The 22,424-nt window shown below is 44.2% G+C and overlaps 2 long non-coding RNA genes across 5 annotated transcripts in view; one reads left to right on the forward strand and one right to left on the reverse strand.

Moving 5' to 3' along the window:
• Positions 1-22,424, forward strand: part of LOC149867038 (uncharacterized) — a 36,490-nt gene that overhangs the window by 6,304 nt on the left and 7,762 nt on the right. The window contains exons 2-5 of one of the 4 annotated variants that reach the window (XR_016441974.1): positions 2,766-2,840; positions 3,968-4,197; positions 7,289-7,445; positions 11,971-20,444. The exons of 2 other annotated variants lie outside the window; for them this stretch is intronic. This is a non-coding gene — a long non-coding RNA (uncharacterized LOC149867038). Of the gene's footprint in view, positions 1-2,765; positions 2,841-3,967; positions 4,198-7,288; positions 10,887-11,970; positions 20,445-22,424 lie in introns of those variants that run through there. One more of the 4 variants, XR_016441975.1, reaches the window with a different exon arrangement.
• Positions 4,723-11,975, reverse strand: LOC149867039 (uncharacterized). Its single transcript, XR_016441978.1, has 3 exons — positions 10,918-11,975; positions 5,050-5,124; positions 4,723-4,856 (listed from the first exon to the last, which is right to left on the reverse strand). It is a non-coding gene; the product is annotated as an uncharacterized LOC149867039 (long non-coding RNA).

The raw sequence follows: 22,424 nt of genomic DNA on the forward strand, positions 1-22,424 counted from the left end.
ACTCTGTCTCTTCTCACCACCTCCTAATCTTTCCCAAGCACAAGAAGAAAGCCTTTACTTTTGCAGAGAATCATAAATAGGCAGAGGGCAAAAGCTTCAAGAGCTGCGGAGAGAAGAACAGATCGTAACGCCTGATTATTTCAGAAAGCGCCCTCCTTTCTACACCTTAGTCTAGAGGCATTTGTGAACCACGACAGATCTACTGATCACCCCTACCCCAGATCACAGCCTCGCAGCAGACCCTAAAGAGTTTCATCACGCGGCAGTTGTCCACCAAACCATCTTTAAATGAATGTAAAATAGGCAACGGCTGGGTTTGGGTCGGCTCGCCTGTTATCCCGCTTTGGATCGCATTTATTTTATGCCCTTCATGTGAATCTCTCACGTGGCTTCCCACTCCTGCCCCGCGCAGAAAGTCCTCCGATCCGCCTTTCACCTCCACTCACCCAGGGGGCTGGAGCCGATTTGGTTGTTTAGTTAAATATGTTTATTTCCTTTAATGCTTTTTAAATGAAGCCCTACAGGGAAGGCGATTTCCCCACTCCCCACTTTCGCCAATGGAGCCTCTTTGAAGCCTGGGGGACAGTACAGTAAATACGTTTGGAAATTGGTGCCCCATGGGCCAGTCACTTGATAAACACTCACCAAACTGTAGCAGCCAAAGGGCAGCAAAAGCTTAAAGCTCTCAGGGCACCTCAAGAGCCTGGACTTTCCCACATGAGTGGAACTGATGAGGACATATCTCACCTCCAGTGGAAAAGAGGGAAAAATAGTCACTTCTGGGTGCACCCTAGCTGGCTGGACTATAGATAAACTAGCAGGGCAGGCACTTCCCTCATCAAATCCTGTCTTTAACACTAGGGGCCCAGCCCTTTTTTCTCTTATTTTAAGAAAACCCAAATCTTCCTTGTAAAAGTTACTTTGACCCCAAGCTACAAGGTAACAATTATTTTACGACCTCAGCCCCCGGGTGAGTTTTCATTAAGGTCCTGAAGGCAACTTTCATCCTCTCTTTCTTTGCCTTTCTTTCCCTTTCTGATCCCTAAGGGTTGAGCATGAATTTAAATACTCAAACCTGGCAAGTGGAGCTGATTCATGGCTTGGTCTTTAGATGCAGGGCTTTCAGCGCGTCTGCAGTTGAACGTTGTTCCCAGCTGGATGGATCCTCAGGGTATGGAGAGATGAGAGCAAGCCCAAGATCACCTTCAATAGCCCCGGCAGGAATGTAATCAGGTTGTTTTTGCTCTCCTTCTCCTGTGCCGCTGACATGGCAGGGCTTCTGCCCAAGGTGGTTTGATCGTTAGGCCCATGCCAGTAAAAAAAGAAGAAAAAACCCCCTAGAAGAAATCAGAGCAGCAACAGCAGCCATAAAGGGGAAAAAAAAAAAAGCTCCAGGGTCTGTTTTCCAATTAATGGTGCATTTTGTAGGTCTGGTAGGAGCTTGGCTAGTAGAGGGTGGGAAAACAGAGAAAACAACCCTCCCGGAAATGTAACAACAACAACAAAAAAACCCAAGCCCATAGCTGAAGTCCACTTTTAATTTAAGTGATCTGCACTTCTTTGCCCTCCCCCCATAGTCTATCCAAGGACTTTGCCTGGAAGGTTTTATGGTTCCTCTCTGGGCAGCGTCAAAGCCTCCCAGCCCTTGGAGCAGAAAGGCCCCTCTCTCTGAAGAACCACGTCCCCAGCCGGTAGCTAACTTTGGCCCAGTCCAGCCTCTCAGACTCTTCTGCTCCCAGGCTCAGGGAGGCCTGTGGATTTCTTTTGTCTCTCTCAATCCTTTTGGGCTAAACAAATTAATCCAGGCTGACCCATCAGCAGACAAATGAACCTCCCAGATTTGAGCTTGTGGATTGCCTGTGTAAAGACTTGTCTGCCCAGCAGCATCCTCTTGAACTATTTAGCACACATCCATGCAAGATGGAGGCCTTTTAAAATCTCTTCCCCACCCCCTCAATGTCACCTCATATATTATTTTTACTAATGTGTGTTCTTTTTGAGGGGGAGGGAGGAGGATGTGAATAGTTGGATGCTTCCAAGGCGAGGAGTTTGGAGGCTGGGGAGATGCTATGTTTGGGACTGGAAATGTCTGACCTTGAGGGTCACAGGTCATGGTCTTGAATGAGGAGCAGCATCTCATGGCAGGCGAGGTTGGGTGGAAATGGGAGATGCAGCAGGTCAGGAGATGACAGGGCAGAAGGCATCCCACAAAGAGGGTCCCTTTGCTTCAGTGCTCACGAGACAACTCCACTGAGTGTCAGTGCAGCCTCTTCCACATGAAATACCTGCAGAGGCAACAAGAGACTGGGGGTGGTGGGCAAGATAGCCAGTGGGAACCAGGAGATCCAGCCCTTATTATTTATTGTTGTCTCCTTGGCGGCCCCCAGCTCAGGACAGGGCCCCATTGTTCTGGGTGCTGTGGAAACTGAGAGAAACAGGGTCCTGACCTGCACAAGATTATCTTTTAAACAGATGGAGAGGGGGGAAGGAAGCTGCCTTGGCCCCATTGTGCAGCTGGTGGAGGAAGGATAAAGTGACTTACCCAAGTCACCCAAGATGTTTGTGGCAGGGCCACAAACTAACTTCATATGTCCTGAATCCCAATCTAATGTGCTAGCCATAAAACTTTTTTCCAGGCCCAGTTCCCACTGTGCTAGAGATTTAAATTGCAGCTGCTTTAGCTGTCTGTTCCTCAGTTTACCCATGCAGGAAATGGGGAAGGAAATCTGACCTTCTGCACAGATTCTTTGCGAGTCTTCATGTAGGTACAAAGAAGACAGCTCGAAGGTCTTCATAGGAGAGCATGACAAGCATCATGAACAATCCCTGTGCATAGAGAGGTAGGTATTACAGACATCCCAATACCCTGATTAAAGCCCTGGCTCAAATCAGACTGAAACAAACCACTTACTTCAATTGCCAGGGAGTAAATGCAAGTCAAACACAGCCCCTTTGCATAAGGGCTGTTGACTAGGAGGATGAAGAAGGACTCCCATCCTGAATCAAGCAGGTGGGTGGGCTTGGAGACTTTCAGTCAAGAATGGGATTCAAACCTAGTGCAGTTAAGGATTGACCCTGCTCTTGGTTGGATGAATGACAGAAAGGCTTTAATAAAGCTATCTGTGGTTATTAATTATTAAGACAAAGTGACAGAAAAGACTCCTTCCCAATATTGAAATAGTTGAGCTATCACAAAAGTTCAGTATACTGCAATAGTGTATTGTATTGGTGAGAGACACTGCAATAGTGTCTGTCACCAATACAGGCAGGAGGCCATATCAATCTTTACAGCATTCACCGGCCCCTGGATCCGACCCTGACAGAGATCACTTGGGCGCAGGTCACAATGTTGCAGTGATTTCTCAGCTGGAGCACATTTTCCTGGCAACTCTTGTTTCTTTCTTATACTCTTCAATTATATAGCTTCAAAGCATTCCTTCTTGATAGCTGGACCGTTGAAGTCCGGACAAAACATGTAGGGGAGGGGATCATCATATTACAATTGCTAGCCTCTTGGATCCTGTTTTGCATAGTTTGTTTCTGAAATTTGCTTTTGCAGGCTTTTGATCAGTCAGGAAGTTCCACTTTAATCAGTTCTAGGATGGGGCTTGATTGACTGAATGGGACACCTTGGTGGCACTGATTACAGGACACTGTTTCTGGCAATTGTTTTAACAGTGGGACAGAACCCAAAATATTCTGAATCAGTGGTGGTTTATAGAGATATTACAAAACCCCAAACTGACTTAAATCAGGGAAGGATGTGTCAAAAAGCAGATCAGAATCACATAGGGAGATGCAGTTATCTATGAATGCTTTAACATAGTAAGACATTGGGTGCAGTTGCAACTAGCACAGGAGATGTAATCAGCTGGGATTGCTTAATTTCACATAGTCCCATTCACAATCTTGCATTTTTGTGCAAGATGCACTTTTATTGTAATTTTGTCATTTACATTTTATGTAGGTCCAGCCAAACTTTCATGGCCAGCAGAGAGAGAGAGGGGCAAATCACAGCTGGAAATAACTACACCTATGCTGGGAATCTCCGTGGCAAGGGATTGAATGGGCCAAGGAAGCTGCCAGGGTCCCCACAGCTGGTTCCTCTGAACCAAAAATGCTTTACATATAATGAACCATACTTTCAAGTCATGATGAGGCCAGAGATAACTTCAGTCTACAGGGGCATCTAATTAGGTAACACTTAAACAAATCCTGGCCCTGAAGACATTTACAGGTGCAAGCCACCCTAGGGATTTCCATGAGCTACTCACCTGTGAAATTACCCAAGTGATTAATGGCTTTCAGGAGCTGGGCTGTCTTACCAAAAGAGTGGGATCTTAGCTAGTACACTTCAAGATTGACATGACAACACAGTCGATAAAATCAGAACGGTTTTATTTATTACAATATATAATAAGCTCCAACCCAAAGTATAGTATCATTTAGCTGTGGAAGCAACTGTATCTCGCTCCACAGAGAGATGGATGTCCTTACAGCTTCCTCCAAGGCGTGGATCCATAGCCTGGGCTAGTTACTGCAGCTCTTATGTTCTTGAGTGGTTTCTTTCCTCTTGAAGTGCACCTTGTTAGCCATCCTGCTTCCTGTTTTATACCTCTATCTCCCACATCTTCAAGGCATTCTTTGATAATCACTTAATAAATTAAATTTAAAGTTCGGGCACAAAAGGTTTGCATGTCCTATACTTCTTAGAAGAAGGTGTTGGCCTTCTGGGTTTTGCTTAATCAATGGTTCACCTTTTGTTATTAAAAAAGTGCTGGCTGCTGGTGTTGGATCTTGAGCAAAACTGGTGCTGAAGCCCACCAGGGGGTATCCTTTTCAAAGTTGAGCAACCACTAGGAGAGAAATAAAGTATACAAAACAGAAGCAAAAGCTTCTTCTAGTAAATGCCCCTGCCCACTGGAGGGATGAGTTAGTCATCATAAGAAGACAAACTGATTGCTAGACAATAGTTAGTTGAGAAAAAGAGTTGATCACAAGAAAAAAGTTACCAGAAGGAAATGCTAAAGGTGTTTTAGGACAGGTTACCTGTGTGGGGTGAAGCAATCAGTAAGTGAGGTGTCATCATTTCATTTCAGGAAGATCCCAGCCACAACTGCACTCCTATGGAACAGGCATTTTTAATGTTAATATACAGTTACTTAAATTTTCATGGGTGGACCCAGTTTAATTGAAACTTCGCAGTTATCAGCTGCCTTCCAGGAAGGATGAGCATCCTGACATCAGGAGGCACATAGGTCCAACTTCTTTAAAAACAAAGCGCATTTGCTTTAAAACTTTGTAGTTCATCATCATCACTCAGGCGCATGCTTGACTGCCTGCAGATGAATGTTTCTCCTCCATGCCCAGCGGAATAAAATCCAACAGCAGCCTACATATTTAAAACCCCAGGAAAATTCAGAATGTTGACTAGGATTTGATACAAATACATAATCTGAGACTGAGAGTGCAAGAATTTCAATTGCAAGAGATGCTAACATTGGCTACAGGATCACACCCTTCCCTGCCTTGACTTAACATGATTTATTGGAAGTAGAAAGGGTGACTCTAGCATGGAAATATGAGCATTCAGTTAAAGACTATGAACAAACACAACTAAGTGGGCCAGATTGTTACCTGATGTAAATAAGGAAAGCTCCCTTGATATTCCTTGATTTATTAAGGTGTTTACTATAATCAGAAAAAGGAAGAAACAGATCATCAAGATCCACTTGGTTAATTACTTATCAGTATCAGCACCAAAGAGTATTTGAAAAAAATATTTTTATTCTACTTCCTTTTGAAGAAAACTCTAATAACTGGAATTTCCATAGACTAGACCGGTGAAGGTAGACAGACAGTTACTAAGTTGTGCTATGCATATGTACATGCACACAAACACACAGTCATGCATAAACATGTAAAATACAGTTATGACTACATGCTATGCACATATGTACATATATTAGACTCATCCAGTGGCATAGCCATGCATACAGACACTACAATTATTTAGCACATATACAATGGAATGGGCCTCTATATGGATAACAAGACTAACTAGTTATAGTTGTTATCAATAATTCTGGAAGGGATATTATACTTGTTGCTTTATGATTTAAACAGGTCTTTATTAGAGATCAGGCTGAGCTCTAAAGTAGGAGATAGCTTATAATGATTAAATTTTAAAAAAGCATTTGCTCCTGAAGCATCAATTATTAGCCACTTTCACAGAAGATTGGGCTAGAGAGATCTCTGGTATAACCAGGAGAACAGTTTCTATATTTCTATTTCTATGCATGCATGCATGCATTTCCCTCTCCCCTACCTCCTCTACACACACACACTCCTGTCCAGTTGGTTCAAAGGAACTTATTTTAAAAGACGATGCTGGAGAAAAAAAAAACACAGTAGTGGGAGATTTCCCCCCATGTCTATTATTTTATATAACATAAAATAATATATGAATAATTGTTACATTTGTACCCCATGTTTTACTTGGAGTTATGCTGTTATTCTTCACCCTGTTTCAAATCCTGTATTCATCCTCTCCTTTTTTTTCAGGGTAGTCTTTGGAAAGGTAAATATGTTACATGTCATCCATCATCACAGGGTGGCTAATCATTAGGACACTCCTTGTTATACATGTGGGATGGATAAGATCTTAACACCTGATAGGTTGTAGCCATATTGGTCTAGAGGAAAAGGCAATCAGGATTCATAGAAGAGATGACATTTTTTTATTAGATCAAGATTTTTGCAAAACAAAAAAATCTTTAATTGCAAGCGTTAGGGCATAAACACCCTTCATCAGGCACTGGAGAAAAGATTGTAAAAGTTCTCCTGGGTAGAAATGAAAGTTCGTATTTATGATATGATGCTCATAAATATGAACTTTCAGTTCTACGCAGGAGAACGTTTACATTCTTTTCTCCAATGCCTGATGAAGGGCGCTAAGGGTGCTTGTGCCCAAAAGCTTGCAATTTAAGATTTTTTTCCCCCAAAATCTTGTTGGTCTAAAAAAAGATCTCTGTCTGCACTACGAGTCCTTGCTTTGCACCTGATAAGGATTCCTTGGTCGGTTCAGAACCCCGGAGGCCAGAAAGCAAGCAGATAACTGAACACCCTAAAAAACAGACTACCCTCAATGCACATCAAGGTATCTCATGCCCATGTGTTCCCGATTTTTGGGTCAAATAGAGGCAAAGATACATACTTTTGCTATTGCTGATGTGCTAATCTCATATTGCAAACAAAACACAAAGTCTGTAATTTTCGTTCATTTTAGAGCTCCGATTTCTACCGAAGGGAACTGCCCTGAGATTTAGTTCAGGAGTTCAAAGCCTTTGCTAACCGCAGCTCAGCACCCAGCCGACACTAGAGGGCGCCATGGGTCCAGTTTCATTAATGTGACAGGTTTATCCAAAGCATCAACCCAGATCAAGGTAGGCAATGGCGTGATTAACAGATTATTGGTATTTTCACCGGATTTTCATGCTGAATTTACCTCGGTTTACATTAAAAGCGTTTGCAACAACAGTGTCTATGAGGCAGGAACCCCGGTGCTCCAAAGAAAATGGCTTTGTGCTTTTGCTCTCTTACTCAAAGTAGTTTGCAATATGAAGCCGTTGGCAAATAAATCCTTTCCTCCCCCCAGCTACATCTTGACTTTTGTTAACTTTGATGCTTTCATATAAAATACTGGGGCCTAAACGTGCTTCCAAGAAGTCCTTAACATGTTTTTGTAATTTTTTTTTTTGAGGAAGGTTAACAGAAAAATAAGAAAAAAAAAAGGCAAGCAGATTATCTAAATATTTCATAACACATGTCTTTAATTATGATGGAGCTACTGTACATATTTTTGTGTCTTTTTGTGTATTTTATGACTGGGGAGTCTTGTCTCTTGTAGGTCCTCAAGCCGAGTTTACTGAAATCAATCTAAAAGCTTTAATTGAAGTCACTGGGCTTTGAGGACTGGCAGCATTCAGCTGTAGTATCTGGCCTTTCATTAACATGCTTTTCATTCTGTCCATCTAAGGCTGCCTGCTGTTTCAGGCTTTCATTTAGCAAATCACTTAAGCAGGTGCTGAAGTCCCAGGGGAGTCAAATTAAACACTGCATAGGTGTTTTGCTGAACTGGAGCCTTAGCAAACAAATAGGGTTTGTCCTTTTTCACCTAACCCTATTAGATGGCAGTTGTGTGGGGGAGTAACTGCAGTTTTTAGCAGTTATGCAGTTTTGGATGCTAGTTCACTCCGTGTGCATAGTTGCTAGAAGCAGCTTTCTCCTCTAGTTCTCCCCTTGAAGCCAAAGCCAAGAGAGAGAGCCATGTTGGGCCAGGAGGAAGAGAATAAGGCAAAGGATGTAAGACCTATTGCTCTCGAAGGGAGGTGTTCTTGGGTTCTAGCCTGGACCCTTTTTTCCAATGGGACAGAAGCTTCTACACTGCACTACTCTCCATCTATTTTACTTGCTGATTATTAAATGCAAGGGGCTATGGTTTAGCTTTGAGTAGGGTGTGGATATTGCCTAACCCATGGTATGGTGATTACAGCACTTTACTAGGGAGGAGAGAGAGATGCAAGTTTGAACTTCCTCTGGATGAGGTGGGGTGGGACCCAGAGCTTGAGTCTCCCATTCTCTGGGCAAGTGTTCTAGATTAGGGTGTCAAACATATAGCCTTTGGGCTGTATCTGACCTGCTTCAGTCAGCCTCCCAGGCTACCAGGGAGCTTGGGGGTGTGAAACCAGTGGTAGGTGTCGGCTGTGCTCTGGGAGACATGGCTATTCGCAACAGGAGGCTGAGTGAGGGATGTGCTCATACAGTCATCACTTGCTGTAGCACTACTTGCACCACCTCCTCCAAGGCAAGTGGTCACCTGTCTGTTGTTGCTTGCCCTACTGCTGCCATGGTGGCTGCTGTCTTATGCCTCAGGAGGGATCCATCATTCAAGGAGCTTCAGAGCAGGTCCCAAGCAATTGGTTTCTTTCAGGTAGTTCATCCAATCAGTCCCTTCAAGGCATGGGACAATTGCTTAGGAAGAAACTTCCCCAAGGGGCACATTGATCCAGGGCTGCCCTTCCAGCACCTTTCAGTGCACTGTGTGGCATGTAGAAGGCAGAGTAAATTATAGAGTATGGTCAAGGACAGACCAGCTGGCCCCACTGTAGATGGAACGGACAGGGCATGAGTTCTCAGTTAGGAGGTTGCAGGTATGTCAGGGAATCACATACACACTGCCCTTCTCTGCTAAGTAGGAGTGGAGTTCCTGCTAGAGCCCAGATATGCATGGGGAGTGAGGAGGGTAGGACCAGGAATGGTACATAGTAGAGAAAACATTGAGCATCCCAGCTGCTGGGCATCTCCTATCTGTGTACTAATCCCTCCTTTCCATAGAGACATGGGCAGATCCAGGATTTTGAACACCCCAGAATTTGGGGTGAGGTGAGCACGCTAGTAGGGAGAGAATGACTGCAGCAAGACCTGGATAGGTTACAGGGGTGGCTAACAAAAACAGGATGCGCTTTAACACTGACAAGTGCAGGGTGCTGCATTTGGGCAATAGTAACCAGCAGCACACTTATAAGATGGGAAACTCCCTTCTTGAGAGCACGGAGGCAGAAAGGGATCTTGGAGTCATTATTGACTCCAAGATGAACATGGGCCGACAATGCAAGGTCACGGTTGGCAGGGCTAACCGGACCTTGTCATGCATCCACAGGTGCATCTCCAGCAGGGCCAAGGAGGTGATCCTCCCCCTCTACATGACACTGGTCAGGCCACAGCTGGAGTACTGCATCCAGTTCTGTGCGACCCACTTCAGGAGGGATGTGGACAACACTGAGAGGGTCCAGAGGAGGGCCACCCTCATGATCCGGGGACAACAGGGCAGACCCTACAATGAGAGACTGCGGGACCTGAACCTGTTCAGCCTTCACAAGAGAAGGCTGAGGGGGGACCTGGTGACTGTCTATAAACTCACTAGGGGGGACCAGGAGGGTTTGGGAGAGACCTTGTTTCCCCTAGCACCCCCTGGCATAACAAGGAATAACGGCCACAAGTTGTTGGAGAGTGGGTTTAGATTAGACATCTGTAAGAACTACTTCACAGTTAGGGCGGCTAGGATCTGGAACCAACTTCCAAGGGAAGTGGTGCTGGCTCCTACCCTGGGGGTCTTTAAGAAGAGGCTTGATGCCTACCTGGCTGGACTCATTTGAGCCCAGTTTTTCTCCTGCCTAGGCAGGGGGTTGGACTTGAAGATCTACGAGCTCCCTTCCGACTCAACTTCTATGATTCTGTGATTTTGAAAAGCGGGGTGTAGGAGCAGAGACCAATGCTGCAGAGGTGGCTGTACCCTTTCTCCCAGTGTCCTCCCTCAAGACAAGCAAATCACACCATGGGAGCAGCAGCCATAGATTTTTTTTTTAAGTCACCAAATTAGAATCCAGCCCCCACCCCCCTTGCTCTCAACACCCCTTCCTCCTCATCCATGCTTAGCAGCACATCTTTTCTCTCCCATTCACCCACTCCTCACCCACCACTGCTGCTGTTTCTAGCTAATGCAGTGTGGGGGAAGCCTCAAAGCTGTTCCTGCCCAGCTCCAAGGGAACTGCAGGGAGGGCCAAGCTCAGCTGGGGACAACAGCAGCCATAGCGGCTATTGTGTTCTCCCTTCCTGCACCTGCTCCTGGGCTGGTGGGGAGCACCAGGGCCCCTGGTGCCTCTGGTCCAGGGGGGAGGAGCCCACCTGTTGCCACCACTCCTGTTCTCCTGGGCTGGAGTAGCTGTGGAGCTCCCCCTGCCCCTGGTCAGTTGGGGATAGCAGGGACAGTGGCAGAAAAGGGCAGAGGAGAGGGAAGAATAGGGGAGAAATAAAGGTGATCTTGAGCACAGAGGGGAAGGGGGGAGGGGTTCTTACCTGCTCTGGGGACATAACAAATCCTTGGGTGCTGCTCCCACAGCATGGTCTGAAAGGGGGGTGTGACTGTGGCACTGTACCCTCTCCGGGTCTGGCTCTGCATGGAGCACCAATCCTGACTGAAGTATCTCATGAAATGTAGGAGAAATGAATTGAGAGCCTGATCCAAAGTCAATTGAAAGAGTTCAGTGGGCTTTGTATCATGCCCTCAGCAGGGAGGGAAGGCAAGCAAAAGGCCAAATAAGGTAAACTAGGCCCCTAGGAAACAAACCTTCGACTGCAAAGCTGTTTGGTGAGCAGAAACCTTGACTTGTTTGTCGACAAAACTGAACCAAGCCAGAACTCAGCTTAAATGAGATCATAAAACCAACCATGGGGCTTATTTATGATCATTTTAATGTGAGTAGTGTTGTATCCAGCAGCTCTTTTGAGAATTAAACACTGATAATATGTATTTATCCAGACAGAAAACCAACAGACCTTAATAAAAATGAAGCACTCAATTAAAAAAGGGGAAAGTAACCCCCCCACTAAACAGTCTTACTCTGTCTTTTTAATTAACTAACCTTAATGTTACCTACATGTATAGGGAGAGAAAGCACCTTTAAAATAATAAGAATTATGCAATGGTGCTACTGTATCGGATCACCCAGATGTAAATAACGCTCCTGTTAATTTAAAACCAAGGCTGCTTGCCTTTACAGCTTTATTGCTCTCACATTATCTGGATCTTTATACTGTGTCCTGGGTACAGATAGATTGGGTTGAAAACTTCCCCAAGAGCCGCTTTAAAGAGACTTCTAATCTTTCCCTTTAGTGGTGTTAATTCAACTTCACAAGAGTGTTTGAAGCACCATTAGGCAGAGAAATGGGCTTGCTCTCCTGGTGGTGCTCTTGTACCAATACTGATGTTAAAAAAAAAATCTGTTTCATATCAGGCTTAACTCCCTGCAGCTCAGGGCAGAAGTCAAAATGGAGACTTGGGGGTCTATTATTATAACTAAATACATACATAATGCATTGATTTATTTGCTTTTCTGTTTTGCCTTTCAGTGCATGACCTTGAGGCAGTTTCCAAATGCTACATTCATGCTTTGCTTCCCACTCAGAGACTGTTCATGCTGCAGGAACCTGAGGCATAGGGGGAAAGCTGGTGGCCCAGCCAAGAAAATGCACTGTCAGCATAACTCAGACTAGCCATCTGTATACTGTGGTACCTTAGTGGGAGGCCCATTGGCATGGTAGGGGATTTGACACTAGGATCTCTACTGTGTTTGATAGTGTGGTGGTGAAAACTGGCATGTTGGGCACCCGGCCTCTCCCCCCGCCAGTCTGGCAGTTAGTTATGCAAGGTTAGTTCTGAGTGTGTGAATCTGGGAACACTTTTGTATATGAAGAATAGGTATATATACATGAAGCATTTGTATATGTCTGTAACAATGAATGATTCTACCTCAGGCAAGGGGTTGAACTAGAGCAGCGGTTCCCAATCTGTGGTATGTGTACCACAAAGGGTACGCAGACAACCTGTCAGTGGTACGCATTAACAGATTTATTCCAATTACTTTATATGATAAAAATTTGTTGGTGGTACTTATGGTTGAACTGAAACATTTGCTGGCAGTACTTAAGGTTGTATCATTTTAAACTGGTGGTGTGCAATCTGTCAGAGTTTGGGAACCACTGGACTAGATGATCTCTGAAAGTCCCTTTCAGCCCTTCTTCGCTATCATTTCGATGAAGGTGTGCCACATGCACGGGTCTGGAGTGGATAGGGGCAAACAGTGGCTAAAATGATACGTCCCTCCCATGTGGTCAATGCCAGAGGGGGGAGATGCAGAGCTAACAATCTTCAGCCTACTCATGTCATCAGAGCCAATAGCTCTGCTGATCCCTGCAGTTGTGTGTCTCAGATGAGTCCTCCAGAGGCTATTCTGCTTAATACAGTTCCCAAAGGTGAAACAAGGTGACAGCAGGGGATCTTCCCATTCCACCAGAGGGTGATCTCTAGCCAGTTCATTGAAAAAGAAGCAGAGGTCTCCATGACTCTCAAGTCTCTCTCAACCCCTGACCAGCACCATACACACACTCCAGGTGGCCCCGGGTGAACTTTTAGTATTCCCCACCCTGCCCTTGCCAGAGATAGTGATAATAATAATTTTAAAATTACCATTTTCAGGCCCCCTTTCTGTCTGGGCCCAGCTAGCTGCCCTGTTCACCCATGCCTATGTCTGGCCCTACCCCTGACAGGCGTGTGGGGATACAACCAGGAACACGGAGGGACAAGATTGTGGGATGTGAATTCCCTTCTGAGTCCAGGAGGGGGCAGTCTCTGGTTAAAACTGAACAAGAGTACATCCGTACATTTACAGATTTGGATGAAGAACAGGGCTGGTTGCTCTGGTCATTTGCAGCTCTCTCCAAGTGAGGGCTCAGAGGACTGTGGTATAAGAAGGGTTGTAAAACTGGAAAGAGGCGTAAAGATGACTTGTGTTTATTTACACTGCAGGATTTGTTTATTACGACAGTCCTTTAAGTTCCAGTTAAAAGAAAACCGTCAAAATAATATAGGTAAGTGTGTGTATGTGTAGCTCCTAATCAGTTTGGTCTGCCCACAATCATTGAATAATCAAATAATTCACTTTTTCCCGAAGTTCACAGATGAATTCATTAACTAGATTACTTTATTTTGATGTAATTGAAAGGGCCTCCAAAGCTCATGGGGATTCTATATATTCTTTGCAAGACATGCATACCTCTGGGCAGAGAGCTAATAAGTGCTCCCAAATGATTGGTTTCAACCAGGCATATTATTTAATTTAGAAGCCAGGCTTTCTCTCTGCCCTCATAGATTCATCTTGTCCTACAATACAGTCAGCAGAATAGCATGGTAGGCAATGTCCTACCATTTCTCCAAGGAGACAGGCTCTGTTCCTTGTTCTGGCCTGCTGAGTGGCCTTGGGTAAGCTGTTTGCTTCTTGCCTCAGTTTCCACATCTGTAAAACAAGGATAAAGATACTGGAAATATTCTGGGAAGCTCAAGGTAGGAGTGATGCATGAGGCTGCAGAAGCCCACTCACGTAAAGCACTAACCCAGCAAAGCACTTAAAGCATGTGCTTAACCTTGAGCAGGTGAGTGGCACCATGGATTTCCATGGGACTGTGTCACCAGCACACTTAAGCATTTTTCTGGACCTTGGCGGGGTGCAAAATACTTCCTTCGAATGCAGGGCCCACTGGCATCTCCATGACACATGTTCAAAGAAGTGAAGGACACTAGAAAATATACTTTTCCTGACTATTTCCAGGAAAAGGCACTACAAGAAGGAAATGGCTGCTGAGGGGAGGGGTTGTAGAAAAATAAATGGGTGAAACCAAGTTAAAAACAAAATCGTCCAGCAGTCTCTCTCTTTCACGTCAAGGGTGAAGTGTGGAAAATACAAAGTAGAAATCAGAAAAAGCCCTTCAGGTTGGTGAGGATGGGAATGCAGGCTTTTTGGCCCAAGCAGGCAGGAGAAGTTTCCAGCAGAAATAGCAGGAGTGAGAGAATTTTAAAAAAGGCCAGATCTCAGCGCTGGGAGTAAAAAGGAGCCTATAAACTCCACTTTCCAGAGATGGAGCCAGGGCAAGGTCGAGAGTTAACTCCTTAAAGTCTACAGAACAGTGATAGTGCTCAGGAGAGTCTTTACCCCCATGCAGTGTGGAGCCTGGCCAAAGTTTGCTCTCAGCCTTTACCCAGAAAGCTATAAAGAGGTAACAGGCAGCTCTGTCCCAATGAGTGTTTTATGCAAGTCATAAATCCAGTGTCCAGACGAGCTGTCCCACTCAGCATCCTAGTCCATAGCCAATTAGCATGATGCTTTTAATAATACAAATGAATCCTAATAACATTGAGTGGCTTATGTGGCCTGAGGTTTTCCAAAGAGCCTAAGAGAATTGGGTCCCAACACTCCTAGAATTTCAATGGGAGTTGGGCCCCTACATTAATAATAATGTGTTGCGGGGGGTGTAAAAAATATGGCCTAGCCTATAGAGGTCCATCATCCAGACCACAGTGCTGCCCTGGTCCAGAGTTGACCTACACTCTGGGGTACACATGGCATAAGTCCTGGACTGGCCCTACAGAGGCACCTCATGAGGCATAGTTCTGCACTGGCCAGAGCAGGTGCCATGGATATGGCATGTGGGGGCAGAGTTCTGGTCCAATAGGATTGGCCCCATGCCATTTCATCTAGCCCATGGATTGGCTTGTGGATTGGCCTGTGGGTGGCCAAATAGATTGGCTCTGCACCACTTATCCAGCTAACAAGGCCAGATGAGTTTGATACCCTTGATGTACTGTATGAAAGCTAAAACATAAAGTCCCACCCTGCTAAGCACTGTGCAAAAATGAGATGCTCTGGTTCCTGCTCCAACAAATGTATAAAGAAAATAGCTTTAAGCTCCTTTGCAAACTGCATTTATACTGCCCCATATGCATGGCGGCTGCACAAACACTGGTCAATGAATCCTCACTGAAACCTTTCACTTAGGTATTCTTTTCCTCAATGGAAATAGAGGCCTTTGGATGCTAGGGATTTGCTATGATTATCATTTACCCACAATTCAGCTGCACTGGTGGAGTCATGCAGCATTTGCCTAACCTGCCTTTTTTGCCCCAGGATGATGGCATCATTGAAGACCTACATGGGAGAAGGGTCTCACTGATGAAATATATGATTGTCATCAGTGCAGCACAGCTACCCTAGGGAGTCTGGACCTTGGCAGAGTTCTCTAGTGTAGACAAGAGCTTAGTGTAAAGTGGGTAAACAAACACTGGCTGCAAATTGCTTTCCCCAGTGTCAGCTGGAGTAAATTGGATGAGTGTATATTACAGCTTACTATACTACATGGCCAAAATGCCTGCATAGACCCAACCTCAGGTGAGAATAAAATGCCTATCCAAGGTGACATCACAAACTGGGACTGGAACTCAGAAATGTGATTCTCCTGCCACTCTCACACACCTGTGTTAGCAAGGGAGAAATCTTGATGAAGTCAATGTTATGTTCCCACAAAACTTGTGCAAGTGAAAGAATTGAACACCAGGAATCTGTACCCCACTGTCTTTAAAAGGCACTGGGAAATCAGGGAGTATTGGATCGGTAGAATTACCAAAAGCACTGGATCTTAGCTAGTACTCTTTAGGATTGACAGAACAACACGGTCAATAAAAATAGAAAGGCTTTATTTGTTACAATATAATAAAATATAATAATATTTATTATTTATTATTTTATTACACTTGATCTGAGCCAAAAGGCTGAGAAGCGATATAATTAGCCCCAACCCAAAGTCCAATATCATTTAGCTGTGGAAGAAACTGTATCTCACCCCACAGGCAGAGAGATGGTTCGTGCTTACAGCTTCCTCCAAGGAGTGGATTCATAGCCTGAGAAGAGCTGGGCACTTAGTTGCAGCTGTTGATTTTTTTCCTCCTGAAGTACGCTATCCTACTCCCTGTTTTATGCCTCTACTCCAGCATTTTCAAGGCATTCTTTGTTAATCACTTGATACATTAAATTTAAAGTCCAGGCACTGAAGACTTGTATGTCCTTTACTTAGAAGAAGGTGCTGGTCACCTGCATCTTGCTTAATCCATGGTCCATCTTTTGTTTTTAAAAAGTCCTGGTTGCTGGGGATGGATCTTGAGCAATACTAGAGCTGAAACCCATCAAGGAATTTATTATATTCTTTTCTAAGTTGAGCCACCACCAGGAGAGAAACTAAATATACAAAACAGAAACAAAACAAACCCCTTATTAGTAAATGGCCCTGCCCACCGGAGGGATGAGTTAGTCATGAGAAAAGAGGAGTTGATTGATAGACAGTAGTTAATCAAGGAAGGGAGTTGACCATGAGAGAAAAGTGATCAGAGGGAAATTCTAAACATGATTTAGGACAGGTTACATGTGTGGGGTGAAGTAATCAATAAGTGAGGTCTCATCATCATTTCTTTTCAGGAAGGACTCAGCCACTACTGCAGTCCTATGCAATAGGCATTTTTAATATTTATATACAGTGACTTAAATTTTCATAGGTAGACCCAGCTTAGCTTAAACTTCACTGTTCTCAGTGGCATTAGAAGGAAACAACAAAGCCAAGGAGGAAGGTCCTTTGCCCTGTTTCTTTAAAATAAAGCAGTGGTTTTGGATGCCTCCATTACTGGATGCCTGACCTGAGCCATTAAGGGTATAGACATATGAACAATTTACTACAGATTGGAATTGCTGCATGTCAGCTGCTCTGTATGAACAGCTTGTGTACACTTGTAGCCTACAGTAACTGGTAGTTAAGCTAGAGTATGCTAGCCCCCTTTCACTGAGACTCAAGTGCCAGTATAAAGGTACCACAAGGAAAGAATGTGCCCATGGGCAGCTACCACGGAGCAGCAGGTACCTGGTAAAAGCCAACCTCCTTATACATTGCAGTAAACTTTCCCTATGTCCATACCTCAAAGAAGATAACTTTATACTTTCTGAAAATTATGGCCTTTAAGGTGTCTCAAGCACCCAAACCCCCAGTACATCTAAGGAAAAAAGAGATCATCATGTCACCATTAGGAATAGCACTCTGGGTATTTTTTTTTCCTTTTTAGATGATAAGAAGTGACCCTTGTTCAATCCCCAGGAGCATAAATATTGGATATCCACCTCTGTGGAACAGCTTAAATGAACAATCAACATGAGGTGCTTTGAAAAGACAAAAACAAGTGTAACACAGAAGCAAAGGCAAACAAATTAAAGTCTGAATGAATTTATGAGGCGCCTTAATGAAACAAGCATACACACAAAAAATGAATTTGTATAGTTTACACTTTTCAATCTGTAGTCAGCATGAAACTCATGTGACAGGGAAGGTAATAAATTTCTTAGCAAATGAACACTATCATATTTGCACAGAGAAAACCTTTGCCCACAGTAAGCATACATGGTTCAAGACAGATTCAATTAGGGGATTTTTAGCAGCAGTCGTATAACTGATTTGTTTGAAGACTTCTACCATGTTCTATCAAAGGTCACTCCACTAAATGGAAAAAAATTATGGATGGAAGTTGAGCAGTTTTGTTCCACCTGGCAAATGGAAGTCTCTTTTTTTTGATGGTGGGAAACATTTCAAAATGTATAAACAAATCGTGTTTAAGCCCACAAATGTAATGGCAGAACATCTGTAAGAAGTGCATTTAAAAAAAATAACCGTGAAAACACTTGGGCAATATCTGATATATAGCCTTCAACCATCAGAATATATGGTATATATGATATATGGTCTTCAAACATCATCAATCATTAAATGGTGCGTGGATGTTGTAATGCACAGGAGTTGGTATATGAACCAGGATCTCATTGTCTGGGTGCTGCACAAATGCAGACTACAATGATGGTCTCTGCCCTGAAGATCTTACAGTTTAACCCTCTCTAAAAGGTTCATGTCTAAGATACTTAAAGAAACTCCATCCTGCTCAGATCTAAGCACCTTACAGTCTTTTATGTATTCAACCTTATAATGTGCCTGTGAAATAGGAAAATACTACTGCCCCCATTACATAGATAGGCCTCATGGTTTACCTAAGGTCACACAGGAAATGTCACACAGCTGATACTTCAGACATTGAACTATTCTTCAATGGCCTGTGTTATGCAAGAGTTAGACTAGATGGTCATATAGGGCTTCTATCCACATTCAGGGAGGCTGCTCCAATGCACTGTAATTACAGCACTTCGGAGCACATCGGATAGTAATTACCATGCTCCAGCAAACTCCAGTATCATTGTGTATCAGCAGCCCTGTGCTAAAAAATGGTGGCAGAGTGCTTTAAACTAAAGCTTGTTCGATGAGCTTTAGTTCAAAGTGCTCCACTGTCATCAATTAACGTGGCTCTTGGAGCTGTACTGATTAAAGCACCCCTATCACATTTGAGCAAATAATTATTGTGGCTAGAACATCTGGAATCATCCCTCACCCCTAATCACAAGAAGCAGATCCATGAATGGGGTAGATGAAGTTGACTCAGACAGAGGAAAATGTTAAATTCAAAAAGCACAAGGTTGATGGAATCCCAGATCACTCGCATGGAGGGACTTCCCTAACTGTTGGAACCCCAGGTTACACAGGAAGTTGAGGCCACCACCCTAAATATCTCAAGACATTGATGTAAAATATCTTCCCATGGCAATACTCCCTCAAGCCCTCCCACTCTAGTAATCTGATGAATGGGTTACCATTAGTTCTGCTGCTTCTGGCTGAAGGGTCAGGTTATTGATCAGGTACTACTTTGAGAAGCATTATTGAGTGGCCCTAACTTCTTCTTACTTGTCCTGTCTCAAAGGTGGAAACCCAAAGGTGCCAACTCCTGACTATGGAAGTTTATCATAAGGCCTCTCCTTCTTCTTGGTCCCTCCCATTACATTGGGGTGGTGTTTGCACACATTTCTTTTCTCCTGCACCACTTAGTAGGCACAATGCCTGTTGTTACCTAACACTCCACCAACTGATGGTCTGGACAAAAAAGGATGAATGTAAAGAAACCCAGAGTCACTCCTTAGCTAGGCTAGAAAAACAAAGCCATGGAGATAGAACTGGTGATCTAGGGGACTGCCCTGGGTTCTGTTCTTTGTTCCACAGCTGATCTGCTGTCTGACACAGGCCAAGTTCCTTTTCCTTTTTGTCTGCCTCTCTGTTTTCTATCCTTAGCTTGTAAGTTCCTTAGGAAACTGTTCTCAGTCTGTATACCTAACACACCTAAGCACCAGCTGCAACCAGGATGTTAGGGACTATGGTCTTACACATACTAGTAACAGGATGGTTGTTTGGAACAGCAGAGAAGTGAAATCATAACACAAAAATTTCTGGATTGTTCAGAAATTGTCTTCAAGAGCATAGTACGTTTTGGGCTTTAAAATGAGCCAAGAAACTGTTCTGATTCTCATTATAGACCAATTACCAGCATAGCGCTTGACTATTCAAGATCTTCATGTGTTACATTGACATATAGTATTACTATTGCTATTGCTATTACTGTTACTATTATAAAGGCAGACTCACATCTCAAAGACACTGAATATTAACAACTGTGAAAAGACACAGTAAGTAATCCACTAAATAAGCACCAAAAGAAGAGATTGGCAGTTATGAGCATGTCTACATGTGTGTTAACACACTTTATCTATTCATGACCTATTCATGTCATGTAGATGTGTGCCCTAATGCGCCTTAAATTTAGGCTAATACGCATTAAAGTGTCTTGTGTAGATGCACCCAATATGAATCAAATTCCTTTAGCAGAAATAACTTTATCCACTTGATTTCATGATTCTTGATGTTGGTGGTTGCTCTATCAAAGTGCACAATGACAGCGCCTGATTCACAGGAGCTACACTCACTTTTCAGGTGCATCCTTTCAAATGGACATAGTTGAGACAAGTGCTTGCAAAGGGTACAGACATGTACTACTATGACCAAAAAAAAAAACAAAAATATTTTTCAAATTCAATATAAATCCTGAAAGGAGGACTTAAAATGAAAAACTTGGAGAAAAAAATCTCAGCTACATTAATATTGGCATTAATGTACTTCCTTGAAATCTCAGTAAAATTCAAGAAAGGCTGTTTTGAACTAGGACGTTTTTAACTAAATAACTCGCATACAAGACAAGACAAAGTGTAATCAGAGGCTAGGCATGACTTGGCCAATAGCAATGCACAGCCAAAAGTAGAACAATGGGCCATCTGCTAAACCAGGGCTGTCCAGCTTGTGGCCTGCAGGGTGAGTCTGGGGCTGTGCAATGCAGCAGTGGGGTGGGAGTGACTGTGCAGACCCATGGTGCAGTACTGGAGGCATCCCTGCTACCTCCCTGATACAGCCTGTGGGGCATGTGACCTCCAGCTGCTTGGAAATAGGACAACCCTCTTCTAAACCACATGGTCTAACAACTGTGGTAGCACTACTGTGATCAGCTGTTGTATAATAAAGTAACCAAACTACAAAGAGTTGCTGCCACATTCTTCCACAATATTCTATTTTTAATATTGTCTTATGCAAAACTGTGCCGTCAGCACAAACCTGCTAGTTGACCCCGCCCTCGGAGACCCCTTTTTTCTCCTCTAATTTTCCTGCGCGCGACAACAGCGGGTGCGAAGAATTGACCAATCAATACCCGTAATGCGAGAGACGTCATTTGGCCTATAAAACCTATGTGCGAGCTTCCGCCCAGCAGAAGCAGAGCTCCTCAGTGCATCGAGAAGGAACTCTTCCTCCCCACCCAGGCTTGGCCAGCTTTGGCGTGCTTCTCCGCCACCGACACTGTCAGTGGTATGTTGAAGACATAAGTAGTCACGGCTTCACCTTACAGAGTCACAACCCAGACAACATCAAGGAAGGAAGAGGACCAAGTAGAGTCAGGGGATCAGGAACAGGCAGGTCAGGAGGCCAGGAGTTGTAAGTGACCAAGATAAAGACAGTCACCCTGGGTAGAACAACAAGCCAGGCCTATTTCCTCTACAAAAAGATGATGGGTCTAGGCCCACTGGGAAACTGTAAGCCTCCATCAATTAAAATGAGGCCACTAAACATATAGCAACTGAATCCTTGAGACAATGGATGGAAACAGGAATGGGAGTGAAGGTCAAAGGTCAATAAGTAGGGTTCCAAGGGGAGGGCATTGAGCTGTGAACACTGGCTAGTGCACACTGCCTCTTGAATGTATGTAAGGAGCGTGAGGATGTTACTGCACAGTGGACTACAAGTCAAAAGACCAGGAACAGGAGGCAGGGATCCAGACTGTAGTCACTAGCTAGGACATCTGGGGCAGGCAGCTATAGATGTACAAGGCAAAGATATGAGTGATTGCCAAGGTAAGCCACAAGGCATGAGCTGGCTCTCAGAGGACAGGGGCCTAAGCCCCTGGACTGGAGTCTAAGCACAAGCTATCCAGGAACAAGGAGTCAGCAAGTAAGACCCAGTACCTGGGCACAAGGATGAAACCAGGAAGCCAACAAGCAGGACCCAGGGAAGAGAACACCAGGAACAAACAAGTAGGACTTAAGACACTAGGGAACAAACATGCAGGACCCAGGGACTGAGAAACTAGGAATCAAAGGTAGGAACCAGGAAACTAAGAACAGGGAATCAGGCACCCGGAGCTAGACAGAGAGGCATGTCCTTTTGAGAGTAGTCTAGTGCGGTCTGAAAGATCTGCTGCTTATAAGCAACCAGGCAAAGCCCTGCAGGCAACTGGTGCTACGGGAATTTAGCGTGCTTGCTGCCCTGGCAACTGACAGCTACACGGTTGATGGAGAAGCATCAGCTTGCAGTGCACATGTGAAAAGGTACCATCTTGATTCTGGACTACTTGGTGGTCTGGTTACCAGCCCTTCTTGTAACAGAGCTTACTGACAATATGGATGTTAAAGGTGTATGCGTTATTAAAGCTGCACACCAATTTCAAAGGTCTGCATTCTTGATAACAA

The sequence above is a fragment of the Crocodylus siamensis genome, chromosome 4 (assembly GCF_052110815.1).
Source record: "Crocodylus siamensis isolate JL-2025a chromosome 4, ASM5211081v1, whole genome shotgun sequence".
In the NCBI taxonomy this organism is placed as follows: domain Eukaryota; kingdom Metazoa; phylum Chordata; order Crocodylia; family Crocodylidae; genus Crocodylus; species Crocodylus siamensis.